This window comes from Pyrus communis, chromosome 6 (assembly GCF_041283825.1).
Source record: "Pyrus communis isolate YQ-2024b chromosome 6, ASM4128382v1, whole genome shotgun sequence".
Taxonomy (NCBI): Eukaryota; Viridiplantae; Streptophyta; class Magnoliopsida; order Rosales; family Rosaceae; genus Pyrus; species Pyrus communis.
The window spans coordinates 11,825,601-11,835,475 of NC_142570.1; the positions used below are offsets into that span (position 1 = coordinate 11,825,601).

At 42.3% G+C, this 9,875-nt stretch overlaps 1 pseudogene; it reads left to right on the forward strand.

Annotated features, from left to right (window-relative positions):
- The first annotated feature begins 3,513 nt into the window (after positions 1–3,513).
- On the forward strand, positions 3,514–5,648 carry LOC148696296 (translation factor GUF1 homolog, mitochondrial pseudogene; annotated as a pseudogene).
- Positions 5,649–9,875: the final 4,227 nt, after the last annotated feature.

A 9,875-nucleotide genomic window follows, 5' to 3' on the forward strand; every position in this document is an offset into this window, starting at 1 on the left:
TGTGTTGCAAATATGGTTTTGTCAAAGGTAGGATATAATGCGTATGATCACTACCACGTTGTATGCAAGGCACATGCATGTCCATAAAGTAAGCGACACCGAGTTTCATGTTTACCACGCGGACGGTGAAGTTATGGTCGATATAAATTACAAGACTTACACTTGCCAAAAATTTAATCTTGAACAATTGCCCTGCAAACACGCCATTACAGCTTGCTTATTTGCAAACTACAACTTCTATAAGTTGGCTTCAAACTATTATAGTCGTGTAGCATGGGAGGCAGCTTATTCTGATTCCATATACCTGGTATTTCCTGCTATGCAATGGAACATAAAACATGCAGCTGAACGCATGTTAGTCCTTCCTCTGACAGGTAAGGTTGTAGACATCAAAATTTCGGTGAAATGAATGTTGACCAATAATTAAAATTTCAACGCTCACATGTCACATAAATTTTACATGTAGTGTGTGACTCAACGAAAAATCGAAATAAATTGGAAAAGTCATCAAATAGGACACGTGTCAATACCTGGCAGAAATGATTTATTTCATCTGATTATTTAAATCCAAAAATCAAGTTTTGGAATTTTATAAATAGGAAGCCAAGGCATTCATTTTGGAAGAAAAAAGAAAGAAAGGAATTTACATCACACCAAAACCTTGAAGCTTTGAAACTCTAAAGCTCTCAAGCAAATCCCGAAGGATCAAGAAAACACTCTTCGTTCTTTGTCAAATCTTCCTTCAAGGTCAAGCCCCAACGGCCCTTGAAGAACTTCCACCGACTCAAGATCAAGCCCCGACGGCCCCTTGAAGAAAGTGTTCATCATTCATCATCCGTTCATCCTAAGATCAAGCCCCAACGGCCCTTTGGATCAACAACCTCAACAAATTCACACATCCAATCATTCTTCAAGATTAAGCCCAAGAGCCTTGAAGATCCGTTCATCCATCAACCTTCAAGATCAAGCCCAAAAGCCCTTGAAGAAATCCACACAACCATTATTCAAGATCAAGCCCCGACGGCCCTTGAAGAAAGTGTTCATCGTTCATCATCCGTTCCTTCAAGGTCAAGCCCCAGCGGCCCTTGAAGAACTTCCACCGACTCAAGATCAAGCCCCGACGGCCCCTTGAAGAAAGTGTTCATCGTTCATCATCCGTTCATCCTAAGATCAAGCCCCAACGGCCCTTTGGATCAACAACCTCAACAAACTCATACACCCATTCTTCAAGATCAAGCCCAACGCCCCTTGAAGATCCATTCATCAACTGTTCATCCTTAGATCAAGCCCCGACGGCCTTTTGGATCAACAGCTCATCCACAAACCTACACCCTACGAAGATAGAATCAGAGGATCAAATTACAAAGAGATTGTAACCCCAAAATCATTAAACACAAAATATTATTTTGTACACGTATTCTTGTTTCTTGTTTCAGGAATTTTTCGTGTTTACAAACTTGGCACGCCCGGTGGGACAATCTCTACCTCTCATCTCTGTCTCCGTTCAAGATATTCAAGCACAGTCCATGGCTTCAAACAAAGAACAAGTCATGACTATCGGCACTACCTCCATTGAAAAACAGCTGGTTCAGATGAAGGAAACAATTGCAAGGCTGATAAAGACTGCAGAGGAGAAAAACTTGCAAACCGCCGGACTCATCAACCGTCTGGAGGCGCAACATGGTGTCATAGTGAAACCAAGCTCTCTTCCAACTAAGAGGACCGAAGAAGGCTTCAACCCAAATGCCTACGAACTCATGTCAAAGGCTAGGCATGACTTTGCTTCCTCTTCAAATCTTGGAAAGAAGGTTTCAAACACCGTCAACGACAAAGATCGCGACCTCACCAAGACTCAAAGGAAGTTGAAGGAGCATGATTATGGAGTTGACAACAACAAAGCTGGACTTGGCTTCACACCAAATGCACCCGCGAAGATTTCAAGCAAAGTGAAGAAAGCTAGCGCTCAACACATCAGCGTGAGCATTGAACAAGACCAAGAAGAGCCTAAACCCTCCCCTCGGACGTCGGTCTTCGATAGGATGAGCCATTCAAGCTCCAGAACTTCAGTGCTTAATCGCATTGGTGGTCAAGACCGAACCTCTGTCTTCAAGAGGCTTAACGCGCCGACATCCCAAAGCTCTGTTTTTGAAAGGTTGTTAAAGCCTAAGAAACAAAGCAACACAGCTATCTCTCCTCTGCGACGATCAGCTTCAGAAAGATTTGAAGATAATGGTAAGCCTTTTGGAAAGAGGAAGACAACACCAAAGGAAGAAAAGCTCGATGGGTTAGGAGAAAAAGACGACGCTCGAAGCTTGATTCCTTCAAGGATGAAGCGCCAAGCAATCCTAGAGGTCGACACAAAAGGACCACTGAAGGTAAGGAAGCGCATCATCGTCCACACTGGCAAATCTTCATGCCAACAAACCCAAGAGAACGGCACTGAAGAGGAGATCCAAGATGTTTTCTACATCACGGTTCAAGAAGGTAAAGAAGACGAAAGCCCGAGGAAATACTCAGAGTCCCTACTCTCCATGATGTGGTCATCGAGCTAGATCTTAATGATGTGGTGAAGTCAAACTATACCACCGTCACTTCTGGCTCTTTGAACTCAAAATCTTCACCTCAACCGCTGGGGGCATGCTCCAAAACCATGTCAGTCAAGTCAAGTGAAGTTGAAGGATGGACTTATGTCACTCCAAAGAAAATGCACAAGAAACATAGGTCTCATCCACAAGTTCACCAATCGGAAAGGGGGCAAAGCAGCTACCGTCAACCTTCAAAGCTACATGAAAGTGTTGAGGATGATGAAGTTATGACACAAAGATCGTCCGTTGCCATCACGATGCGCGATTTCTTCCCCAAAGACTTCTTCAATCACTCAGTCAAGACTCCTTGCTATGAAGATTGCAAGGAATGCCTCTCTAAGATCGTTTGACAAATTCAAAAAGCTCCTCGTTCGCACGAGCCTAAAAGGTGACACCAAAAGCTCCTCGTTCGCACGAGCCTAAAAGGCGACAACCAAAGCTCCTTGTCCGCACGAGCATAAAAGGCGACAATAAACGCTCATTGCCTACATGAGCTGAAAATGCAAACGGCACCAAGACGCTCCTTGCTTGCATGAGCTGAAATTGCAAATAGCACCAAAAGCTCATTGTCCGCACGAGCGTAAAAGGTGACAATCAAACGCTCCTGGCCCGCAAGAGCATAAACTGTGTACGGCAAAATCATCACCAAAATCATCATCAAAACCATCACTCATTTGAACTACGTCATGACTTGATCCCTCCTCAACCAAGGGTACGTAGGCAACTTGAAACTTCAAAACTTCAAGTACAGTCACATCAAAATAAAAAATAAGGGTTTCATTAAAGACTTACAAATAAAAGTCAGTTTTATTACAAGGAAAAAAAATATTACTTTGTATTTAAAAAAAAAAAAAAAAGGGGGGCCGGCTCCAAAACTTTTTATTCCTCTTTCCAAATCCAGCGAGCCCAGCTCTTAAAGCCCGTCGTCTCTCTGCTCCTTAAACCCCCAAATGGGTTTTCTCAGAAGAGCTTCCAAAACCCTAAAACCCTCCAAGTACTCGTCTTTTCTGCAGAACTGCTCGCTCTCCAGAATTTACAGAAGCAACCCACTTCGAAACGACTTCGATTACTTCCGTTTCGGTCTGAGCCATGGGTTTTGCTCCCACTCTCGCCAAAACAGCAAAGAGGATGGCGTGGATTTAAGCCAGTATCCGACGGAGAGGATTCGGAACTTCTCGATAATCGCGCATGTAGATCACGGCAAGTCTACCCTCGCCGACAGGCTTTTGGAGCTCACCGGGACTATCAAGAGAGGCCATGGCCAGCCCCAGTACCTCAACAAATTGCAGGTGGAGAGAGAAAGGGGAATTACTGTTAAAGCACAGACAGCTACCATGTTCTACAACTACAAGCAGAGTCTTAAAAGTGCGAACGACAACAATGGAAACCAAAAAGAACAGTGCTTTTTGTTGAATCTGATTGACACGCCTGGTCATGTGGATTTTAGCTATGAAGTATCAAGATCTCTAGCTGCTTGCCAGGGTGCCCTTTTGGTTGTTGATGCTGCACAGGGTGTTCAAGCACAAATTGTTGCAAACTTCTATCTTGCCTATGAATCTAACCTGGAAATAATACCTGTTATTAACAAGATTGACCAGCCAACTACTGATCCTGATCGTGTTAAAGCTCAACTAAAATCAATGTTTGATCTTGACGCCAGTGATGCTCTTTTAACATCAGCCAAAACAGGCCAGGGTCTTGAGCAAGTCCTTCCTACAGTCATAGAACGCATTCCACCGCCTCCTGGGAAGGGTGGTTCACCTTTACGTATGCTTTTACTGGATTCATACTACGATGAATATAAAGGAGTTATATGCCATGTTGCAGTTGTTGATGGCATGCTGCGCAAGGGGGACAAAATTTTATCTGTCGCAACTGGCCAAGGTTATGAAATTTTGGATGTCGGGTTCATGCATCCTGAGCTAACTCCTACAGGAGTTCTTCATACTGGACAAGTGGGGTATGTTGTTACTGGCATGCGCTTGACCAAAGAGGCACGAATTGGAGACACACTATATCATAATCGAACCATTGTTGAGCCCCTTCCAGGGTTCAAGGCTGCAAAACATATGGTATTATCCGGTGTTTACCCTGCTGATGGATCTGATTTTGAAGCACTCAACCATGCAATTGAGAGACTGACCTGCAATGATGCCAGTGTGGCTGTTGTCAAGGAGAGTAGCACAGTGCTAGGTATGGGTTTTAGGTGTGATTTCTTAGGATTACTCCACATGGATGTTTTTCACCAGCGTCTTGAACAGGAGCATGGAGCTCATGTTATTGCTACCATTCCAACTGTTCCTTATATTTTTGAGTATTCTGATGGAAGCAAACTAGAAGTTCAGAATCCTGCCACATTGCCCTCGAACCCCAAGCAACGAGTAACAGCTTGTTGGGAACCTACAGTTCTAGCTACCATCATTATTCCTAGTATGTGGGGCCTGTCATCACCCTTTGCTCTGAGCGGAGAGGTGAGCAGTTGGAGTATTCGTTCATAGACAGTCTACGAGTCTTTATGAAATATCGCTTGCCTCTAAGGGAAATTGTTGTCGACTTTTACAATGAATTGAAGAGTATTACATCAGGATATGCATCATTTGACTACGAGGATGCAGAGTACCAACAATCTGATATGGTCAAACTTGATATCATTTTGAATGGACAACCGGTTGATGCAATGGCAACAATTGTTCATAACTTGAAGGCGCAACGCGTTGGTCGAGAACTGGTGGAGCAACTGAGTTCAGCGGCAACCACGGCCGCCGCGGACTTATGGGGCAGCCTCGGATCCCCAGTCCTCCCCAACACTCTGCTCCTGGTCTCTGCTCCAACCGGAGCTTCCCTCAGTTTCACCATGTGAGGCAGGAGAACCAAGTAAATCATCTTCCTTGGTCAGCTCAGCCACAGCAGCAACCTCAGCAGCAGCACCACAGATCCAAACCAAAGGAAGAAACACTGCAGGTTACGAGAGATACGGGCATGGTGTTAATTTGCCCCAATCAGCATGGCCGCCGCTGCAAGTCCAACACCACCACCAGCACAGCGGCAACAGTTGCATGGAAGTCCACAATCATCATCAAATGCAAGTTGAAGTTGACTTCGAGAGTTTTGGCTGGCTCTTTAAGCCGATGCTGTTTTCGAACAACTTCACAGGCGGCCTCTTCACTTCTCTGTTAAAATCTTCGTGTCTGACCAACAAGACAGCAACTTGCTTCAGATTATGTACACCATGGAAGCTGCACAGGTACAAGCTCCCGCGCACTCCCTCCGCAGCGAGCGGTGTCCCTTGTAGCAAACAGCAACAGCAGTTCAATAGCTCTCTAGCGACGTCGTCTGCAGCGTCTTCGTTGAGCTCTTCGTCCATGCTCTCCATTCCGCCCATCTACCCCAGTAAGATCTTCATGCTGCTGTATGGGCAGTTTGTCTCTCTCTAAGGTTGAGCAGCGCGGCCTTCTCCCTTCGATCATCGACCTCCGCCATGGCTGCTGCCTTTGAATGTGATCAACAAAACCAAAGTTTGCCAACTCACACCCAAAGACCTCATCCATCTTCTTGCCTCTGCTGCTGCATTTGAATTGGAGAAGAACTTCAACGACCGCTGTCAAACGACTAGCCGATCGTGAAGCTCGACGCTTTGCACTACCTCCAAGCTCGACTCCAGCTCTCTGTCCGTCTTCGTCCTCCTCTGCGAGCCCTCTCCTTCTACCGATCAGCTTCAGCAACACGGACACCCCTTCCTCCTCCGTCTTCTCTCGAACTCGGCCTGGGTTTTCACCCACAAACCTAGCCTTGCAGAGCACCATATATATAAAAATAAATAAATAAATAAAAAATAAAATAAAATAAATAAATAAACAAAATAATAATAAAGAAGAAAAGTATTGATGGTGCCCACCGAGAGCAATTATACAGAAAAAAAAAAAATGATGCATGCTACTATTAGCAAGTCAAAAGAAAAAAAAAAAAAAAAAAAAAAAAAAAAAGGGAAAAAGGAAGCAATGATGATGTTGAAAAAAAAAATATATATATATAAAAGCTTCAGCACCACCGAAAGTAAAGAAAAGAAAATAAAAAAATAAAAAATAAATAAAAAGGCAGTAATGATGATGTTGGGAAGTAATGATGATGTTGGGAAATAATAATGATGTTGGGAAGCACTGTAAAATGCCAACTGTTTAAAATAGCAGATTGGAGGGCATTCGGCTCTTACAATGCCAAAAGCTGAAACCACTCACAATGGCAAGCTACTGTTAGCAAGTCAAGAAGAAAATAAGGAGAAGGTGGTGCACGACATCACTTGCAAAAGTGTGCTTATAAAAAAATAAAAAATAAAAAAAATAAAAAAGGGAAATAACACATCTTGGTGATATATATGTTTTATCTGTATTTAGCACAATACACTGAATAAAATAAAGCATGTCCATTGATCTCTGAGAAATTACAAGTGCGTACAAAAAAAAAAAAAAAAAAAAAAAACAAAAAAAAAAAGAGAAAGATGGAGCTTTCACAAAGGTTGTTCACGTGAAGCCCCACTACTTGGCAGAACTCCAGGAGCGGGAGGCATCGAAGATAGATTATTCGAGGCCTCAATACTTGGTTGAACGCTGGATGACCCAGGAAAAATGTGCCTCTGGAAATAAGCCGCAAGCCTTTGACGGTCACTTTGAATCCGACCTTCAGATTCTTGCAGCTCATCAAGCTTCCTCTTCATGCCCGTCGAATAGTTATTTGCAAGCACGTGCAAACTTCTATTCTCGTGCTTAAGCTGTTTGATCTCTTGCTTGAGATTTTCCACCTCTGCCATCAACGATTCAACTTGACGGGAGCAAGCAAGTAGGCGTTGGCCCATGTTGGACACAGAGCCCGCACACTGAACGCTGAGAGCTAGGGACTCTTGAACGGCCAACTCATCGGACCGTCCTGAAAGCAGCCTACTATCCTTAGGAATGAGGAGGTTCCTAGCTACTATCGCAGCTGTTGTTGTGTCCTTCATCACAGAATCTTCACCTGTCAAAGGGCCATTAGAAGATAAGAAAGAAGGGCACCATACATTTACCTGACGCGGCGCACTCGGATCACTGCTGAGACTCAAATCTAAGCAAATGTTAGATGGGTTAGCCATTGTCAAAGGATTAAAAGAGAAAGGTGGATGGAGTAAAATCAGAAAGGGCCGAAGACGATTTTCACAAACGGGCGATCTTCAAAGTGTGCATGTTGGAGGTGATCGATACTGATAGGAGCATATTCATGCGACTTAAATGGCTTGTTCTCGTACATTTACGTTATGTTTCTTTAGTTATTTTAGTTCTTTATGCTTCTTTTGTGTGTTTTCAGGTTCTAAGGGCTTAGGGAGCAAGAAAGTGCATTTTGAGGCTATTTGGAGCATTTTTGGGCATGGATTGGATAGCTTATCCATGGAGCCAAAGTTTGGACGAAATTGAAGACTTGAAGTAGGAAAGTTAAATCCTAAAAAGACCTCATGTTTGAGCATCATTGAAAACTCCTACGCATTTTAGAACACAAAAACAACATTCCTAGCAACCTTAGGACATTGTCGTGTGTTTCCTTGTGTCTCCCTTCCTTGCCATGCAAGGAAGGGCTTTGTTCCCTATTTTAAATACTTAAACACTACCACTTATCATTCACCACATATCATTCACCACTTATCATATCATACATTCATTTATCACTTATCATAATCATTCACTTATCACTTAACATATCATACACTTATCACTTATCACTCATAATCACCTACAACATCCACCTACTTCACGTACAACATCCACCTACTCACCTACAACATCCACCTACTTCACCTACAACATCCACCTACTTCACCTACAACATCCACCTACTTCACCTACAACATCCACCTACTCACCTACAACATCCACCTACTTCACCTACAACATCCACCTACTTCACCTACAAATGACATAGCCATATGTTCCCTCCACTACTCCTATAAATACCCTTGCATTCATTCATTCATGGACATCTCATTTCATACACAACACATTACAAACACATTCTCCCTTCCCTAGCCGTGAGCTTCCCATCCATTCCCTTATAATCCAAACACCACTCCTCATCCATTTCCATAATCCCCCAAACCTCACCTTAGACCTTGTGCTACAACAACGAGGAAGATAAGAGGGCCTAAACGTTCATACAATTCAAGTGTGAGTTGTTGGAATGTTTAGGTGTTTCTTTGATTTCAAAGTTTAAATTCAATTCTCTTTGTTTTGTACGTATGAGGAATGGAAGAGAATTGTGCCTAAACGTTCATACAATTCAAGTTTGAGTTGTTGGAATGTTTAGGTGTTTCTTTGATTTCAAAGTTATGAGGAACTAAACCCCCTTTAGCTAGGGGGTGATTCGAAACTATGTTTATATTTGCAATATGAATTGATTAACTTTCGTTGGAATTTCATAAGTTGTGGATTCAATTTGTTTAACCGTTTGATTGATAACTTATTTGTGAATGTTTATTAAGAATGCGCGCTTAATTTTCATGCATAAATATGACGCTAGAATATAAGTGAATTTCACCTAATCGTTATGAACTTATATTCACAAGTAGTGGAGGTTGCTTATAAACAATCGCGTTAAATGAATTCTTGGCACGAGTTTCATGCTCATCATAGTAACGAATGCCTCGTCAACACTTATAGTTTTCATAATGCTTAATGATCTTTGATTGTATCTTTATTGTGCTGTTCACGTAAAGGACTTTTGGAGAATGTGGTGAATTGCGTTGCGCTAACCCATCCAATTCATTAACTTAAGGAAAACTTGACGGTTAATTTAAGCGGACCTAATTAACCCGGGGCGTTGAGTTTCATAATTTATCGAAAGACCAACTGAGAATCAATCTTGTATGCAAGTGTAACATGTGTGGAGAAGAACCCCTTGGCTATTCCATCATCCATATTTTATTCACATTCATATTTACATTCTGTTTTAATTGCAATTTGTTCATTTAGTTTAATTTTGTCAAAACCTAAATCCCCCTTTACTTTAATGTCAAATTAGTTAGAAATCAATTTAGTTTGTGTTTTTAAGAGTTTTGAGTCTTTTGAACTTGTTAGAATCTGTTTAGTTTATGTTTTAAAGTATTTTTGAATTCCTTGAGTCTAGTTTAGTGTTTTATATTGTTTTTACGTTTTGAAGTCAGTTTCCAAGAGATTAACAATCCCTCCTAATCCCCGGTCCAGAACGATCCCTACTTGCACCTATACTACAATTTGACAAAAAGAGGGTTTAATTTGTGCGCGTATAAATCTC